Below are 6,768 nucleotides of genomic sequence, written 5' to 3' on the forward strand. Positions count from 1 at the left end.
CTGATACAAAAAGACAAAATGGATCTTGTTAGGTGGCTAAAAAATGGGAAATGTAGTGTAGCATACAGAGAGGTGAGAGCACATTCAAAATCTTTTGGACACACTAAATTGAACTTCAAACAAAGACATTTAACTTATTATACTTTCTAGGAAGGAGAGAATGTTATCTCTTCTGTTCTTCTTTTCATACAGTACAATGCATCATATTTAAATTACTTTTGATTATTTTTTTTAAATAGTTAATGTCTATGACCCATTCTGCATATTTGAACATAAAGGGTAACCATGCTTAGCACAGCATAACCAATAATCGCACCTGGGGTTTTAGGCATCAGGTGCAGTTTCTCTATGTTCCAGGTGGGAGATTGTGTATTATGCAAGGAAGGCATGAATCACATTATATTTACTAAATGATTTACCGCTTTGTTACTGCAGTCTAGTCAGTTCTATCATTGTTTAATCTGGTGTTGTGGTTGTTGAGGAGCTAATAGCTCCTGCATTCCTGCCATCTACAGATTGGCAGTTTATGATGAGATTTGCGATTCCCCATCAGCTGAATGGCTGATGCTTTGTCATGCCTGGTATATGCATTTGATAATGTTCCTGATGGTATCTTTTAAGCATTTTAATTTTGCACACACTTTTATTAGCAGCAGCTGAAAGAATTGGGGTGTCTGTTTTAGAAATTACATTTAAGGTCAAGTAGAAGCCCTTGTTTTATGTTCTGCTGAAATGTGCAATACTGTATAGTGATGGAATGTATTATTTAAGCAGTCAACATCTTGATGGGGTCACAGGCAGGAAAACACTATCATCACAACTGAAAGACAGTGAGGGGAATTAAACAAAACTGGAGCAGACTAAATCTGGAGCAGTTGTGGATGGCAACCAATCAGCATCCATCTTGAGCTTAACTCAACAAACTGAAGAGAGAAGCTGATTGGTTGCCATAGGCAACTGCTCCAGATAAACAACTTTATTAAAACAAACTAGCAGCCAAAACTTTAAGGCTGGGTTCACACCTAGGCATATCGAATATGCGCGTTGTTGCGTGTTTCGTGACGCGTTTCGAGGTAAAATAACGCACGACAAATGCGCTTTTCCGATGGCTGCTTGGCTGTATCCCAATGGAAACGCGCGACAAAAACGCCCCAAAGAAGCTCCTGTACTTCTTTAGGTGTGAACAATACCCATAGGAAATAATGGGATTTCGGTGTTTGAGCGTTTTGCAGAGCGTTTTGCAGAGCGTTTGAACGCGCTACAAAACGCCCAGGTGTGAACCAGGCCTTAGGGGCAAGCGTTAAAAAGGATTGTTGCTGTCTGTGCATGCTTTCAAGAGATCTTTCCTCACTTCCTGTCCCAGTGACAGGCAGTGAGAGAAGTGGGAATGGATGGGAAAACTCTCCACCGGAGACACATACAGCAGCAAAAACAAAACGCTTAGAACCTTCATAAGGTTTTGATCGCTGTCTGTGTCTTCCTCTCATGGTGACCTCAACCGGTTTAATTTTTGGTCCTGCTGTTATAGAACAATGAAGCAAAATCTCTCTAATGGAGTCACAGACAATAGTAAAAACATAGCAGAGGCTCCAACTGTTTCCCACTCAAAGCTAACAAAATCCCCCCCCAAAAAAGACTAGATCAAAGAAAAGCAACCTATGCCCCCAAAATATATAAAACAACATAATTTATAATCTGACATCTATATATATATATATATATATATATATATATATACATACATACACACACACACAATCTATATCAATCAGCGGTACTTCTTTAGAGCCAGGTACTACTATATTAAATAGACATTGTTGCTTTCACATTCTGGGCAAAGGACCCCTCCATCCCCCTGATACTCACCTCAGCTATTCCCCTCCACTCCTTTCCAGCTCCAAAGTACCCGCTGTTGGATTTTAATTTTTTTTACGATTGGACAGCTTGGACCAATGGCGCTTTGCCATTGGTCCAAACCATCCACAGAGCTCACGCCTCTAACAAAGAGTAGAGGCTGTGACAGCTCTTGACTCACTAGTTAGGTTGCACAAGCAGTGGGGAAGCCCGCTGCTGTGTAACCTAACTACCTGTCAAAACCCAGATGTAGCACTGCCTGTAATTAAGAGGCAGTGCTCCGTCCATGACAGGTTACACAGCGGGGAGGCTTTCCCTGCTGTGTAACCTGCAACAAGCCGCTCTGAGTGGAGAAAAAGCTGTGGGCTTCATTCTGAGCCTGATGAAGGGGACCCTGTGCGGCCCCGAAAGCGCTTGTACTGGAATGACAGTACTCCAATAATAGATGGACTTTTGTTGATGTCACTTAAATGGTGTGCTGGTGACATCCTTTTGCAAACTTAGCTGTAAAGAGTTCTCCCACTCTTCAGAAAGGTGCTTGCATGCTGTCTCTACTGTGTTATGCGTAGCGTTAATTCCACATGTGTAGTTAAGGCAATCCAGACGGGTCCATACTTACATATGAGGGTTTTTTTGTGTGGGGGAGATTTCCATGCCAGCTTTTTTTAATTAAAAGTACACGTATACCTTACAGACAGAAAGCAATCGGTATTCTTATATGACTAAGATGCACTCAATTAAAATGCTAGGGCATGACCTGAACAGAGCTGTTTATACCAGAATTGTAGATGAACTGAAACAGTTTTAAATGAAGGGAAGGTCAAAACTTCCTCTGAACCATGGTGCAAGTCAGATCAGCAGCTACAGGAAATGTTTGGGGGACATTATTGCTGCTACAAGAGATTCTCCCAGTTGCTAAAAATAAGGGTTCACATTCTGTTCTGTGATTGTTTAAACAATGTGTTAACTGCATGAATAAGTGCAATTGTTTGCATGTTATTAGTCTAAACATATAATCTTTTCTATTTTTGGGGCTAATGATCCAATTACATTTTAGGAAGCATTCATGTAGGAATCAATTTAATCCTACAGGGTTTACAAATCTTTTCTTTTCACAGTATACAACTTTTTTTTAATAGGACATTGGAAAAGTTGTAACTGTGCAAAATTAAGTAACCTATTGCAGTCTCTTAGAATTAAAGAACACCTGTATTGTCGAAGAAAATAATAGCCTGAAAAGGGCTACTTCCTATGCTCTTCGGCTTCATCTAGTGGCAGTAATACACTTTGAATGTTGTTTGCACAGCTGCATATTGAGCGATGTGCTATAAATCAGATAGATGAAAATAGTCACTCGCACTCCATGATATTAAAGTCAATGCTGTTTATTGACTGAGATACCACACATCTCCTTAGCTAAGGAGATGTGTGGTATCTCAGTCAATAAACAGCATTGACTTTAATATCATGGAGTGCGAGTGACTATTTTCATCTATCTGATTTATAGCACATCGCTCAATATGCAGCTGTGCAAACAACATTCAAAGTGTATTACTGCCACTAGATGAAGCCGAAGAGCATAGGAAGTAGCCCTTTTCAGGCTATTATTTTCTTCGACAATACAGGTGTTCTTTAATTCTAAGAGACTGCAATAGGTTACTTAATTTTGCACAGTTACAACTTTTCCAATGTCCTATTAAAAAAAAGTTGTATACTGTGAAAAGAAAAGATTTGTAAACCCTGTAGGATTAAATTGATTCCTACATGAATGCTTCCTAAAATGTAATTGGATCATTAGCCCCAAAAATAGAAAAGATTATATGTTTAGACTAATAACATGCAAACAATTGCACTTATTCATGCAGTTAACACATTGTTTAAACAATCACAGAACAGAATGTGAACCCTTATTTTTAGCAACTGGGAGAATCTCTTGTAGCAGCAATAATGTCCCCCAAACATTTCCTGTAGCTGCTGATCTGACTTGCACCATGGTTCAGAGGAAGTTTTGACCTTCCCTTCATTTAAAACTGTTTCAGTTCAGCTGCTGTTTCCTGTGGCCTTGCAGTGCTGCCTTGCTCTGGCTGAATCTTTCTGAATATCTGTTATGTCTGTAGAGCCATTCAGTTTTCCATGTGTGCTTAAACCTTACAGGTGCATTACAGGGAAGTATGTGATTCTGTTGAGCTGCTATGCCTTAGCTGAATCTTGCAGATATTTGCCTAAAACATCCATTAGCTTGCTTGTGGTGCTTTACCCTGCAGGTGCTTGCTGAGTGCAGGCTGCTGCCATGTGCTCTGCTGCTAAAGCTTAACTAGATCTTACAGAAATGTGTTAACTCGGGGAAGGGGGGAGGAGTCCGTGACGTCACCGTATCTCCGACGGAAGACGGCGGAGAGGCGAGTTCCGATCAAAATAATTTTGATCAATCAAAAAAATTAACGATTAATCGAGGGATTAATCGTTAATTTCCGCAGCCCTAATTCACACAAAAACAATTTGCTTAAGAAAACTGTGGGGCATGATGCCAAACATAGTCTTTACATTTACTTAAATAAAAGTCAAAACGCATTTAATGTATTTACAAATGCTGATTAAAACACCTACAATGGATGTTGCCCCTTGATGTTAAAAAGTTTTAGACTTCTGCGTAATCAGTTGGTCTACTGAGCACTGGCTCTGATATCCTTTTAGAATGGCTCCTTTCCCTTGCAGGGTCAAATGGAGTCATCCTTGTGTATGATAGATAGTAAGCTATGTGTGTCTCCACAAACACTCAGGCACAGCAAGGCACGACACTCTCCTGCCCCCTACATCTCTTTCCTCCTTCCTCATTTCTCCAAACTAATATATGTGCAGCTGCTGCAGATTTTGCTGTCCCTTGTGAGCTTGTACTGGACAGGAAGTTCAGGGAGCCTAGCTGAGAGAGTTGGCGCCAGCTGTTCTGAAACATGAGGACTGTAAGTATTTGGGCAGAAATGTGAAGAAATATTTTTTAGGGCAATGTATATTTGTTTGTATGGATTCATTGTTGAAAAACGTTTGAGAGTTTAATACTACTTTAGGTACAAGGGCTCAGTTTCAGTTTGCTCTAGTCGGATGCAGCAAGGGATTTTTTCTGAGTGGTTTCTGTAGTCTGCTAAACTTTGTGTGTAAACGCAAACAAAACGTTTTTGGATGATAATTTATGCTTCCACAGCTGTCATTGTAGACCCTATTGTGCTATTTATTTCTATCATTCAAGCAATTCATATTGTCATTTCCATTATTCATAGTCACATTCATATCTAAAGAATGCATTTAAAAAGATTTTCCTTAAAAGACATGCTAATAACGACCTGCATTTTAGCTTTGCCTTTAGTCATAAACAGAAAAACAGACACTGTAACTGGCAGACTTTTCCGAATACATAGCATTCCTGTCTCTTCTGCCGCACAGACGTATTTTAAAATAACTACGATGGGTTTTTATGTAATGATACAAAAAACAAATTGCAAAAAGCAAGATAACTCAATGATGATTTATTTTGATTTACCACTTGGTCATTTTACCACTTGGTGAGACCCATGAGAAATTTTTGTCATATGATTGCAGCTTGATTTGTAGGTTTCTCTCTCTGCTGCGGAAATGTAGCCCTGGATCAGTATAAATCATCCCTTGACCACTTTATAGGTGTATGCAATACTGGATCCCTGTTGGGGCAATTTTGGAGGCCACCCGTGGCCCAGGACTACTAGGTGTCCTTAGCACTACTGTTGGACCTTGGAATATGAGGTACACCCAAAATGTTTTTATCTCAATGCCTTAATCATACCTTGTACACGCAGGGCCCCTCTGCCTGTGCAAATGCAGTCCAGACAATCTTAAGCTAAACTTGGCTGTAGATATAGAATAAGGTTCACACATTTCTGTTGCAGGTTATTGCAGCAACACATGCATTGCTGAACATTGCGTGCGTTAGTGCATTTCAATGCCATGCATTGTGGTGCCAGTTGCCAAGGATATGCAGCTCCAACACACATGCTTTTCAGCACACCATGATGCACAGTAACATACTATCCTGCATTGTAGCAGGCTGTGTTCCCAAAAATGGAGCATATTTTTTCCTATTCATTTTGTTGCATTTCAATGGGTTACCTTAATGCATTACATGTTAATGTGCAAAAAAAAGCATGCTAGTGCATGTGCATTAATGCACTGCACCCGAGGAGTGTGAACCCAGCCTAAAGCTGGCCATACACCTATAGATTATCTGAAGATTTTCTATGGTCAGATGAAAAAAGTGCAACAGATTCCTCCATCTATGCTAAACTGTGTGGATAGAGGAATCTCCCCCTGGGCCAAGCTTCAGTATCTTGCTAGTCAGCCCCACTGGCTCTCAAAGTACCTGAGCAATCTGATTGGATGCAGGCATTGTTCAGGTATTTTGAGAGCCAGCGGGGCCGACTAGCAAGATACTGAAGCTTGGCCCAGCAGGAGATTCCTCCATCCACACAGTTTAGCGTAGATGGAGGAATCAGTTACACTTTTTCCCATCTGACCACAGAAAACCTGCAGATAATCTATAGGTGTATGGCCAGCCTAACTCTTCTAGTTTGAATACATTTGTACTCTTACATTTCCCTTAGTTCAGTCATGACATAATTAAATTGGTATACCTGATGAAAGAATATAGAGTTCCTAGGGTTTGTATTTTAGAATAGCTATAGTTACTGATTTACTACAGCCACTTTTTTTCTATAGCTTTGAATAGTGGGGAAAATAGTTAAAATTGTAGGTTTTTATTTCTGTTTGTGTCCCAACTGGAGAGATTTTCTCTCACTTCCTCTTCTAGCAGTGCCTCACAGAGGCTATAGCCCTTTCAGAGTATATCAAAAACGAAATTAAACGTTTTAACAGAAGCTGGACTATAAA

The 6,768-nt window shown here is 40.0% G+C and overlaps 1 protein-coding gene across 1 annotated transcript in view; it reads left to right on the plus strand.

Annotated features, from left to right (window-relative positions):
- The window catches only part of YJEFN3 (YjeF N-terminal domain containing 3), an 84,784-nt gene that overhangs the window by 68,926 nt on the left and 9,090 nt on the right, over window positions 1-6,768 (plus strand). The window lies entirely within an intron of this gene.

Source organism: Nanorana parkeri, unplaced genomic scaffold (assembly GCF_000935625.1).
Source record: "Nanorana parkeri isolate BGI_ZX_2015 unplaced genomic scaffold, ASM93562v1 scaffold900, whole genome shotgun sequence".
Classification (NCBI taxonomy): Eukaryota; Metazoa; Chordata; class Amphibia; order Anura; family Dicroglossidae; genus Nanorana; species Nanorana parkeri.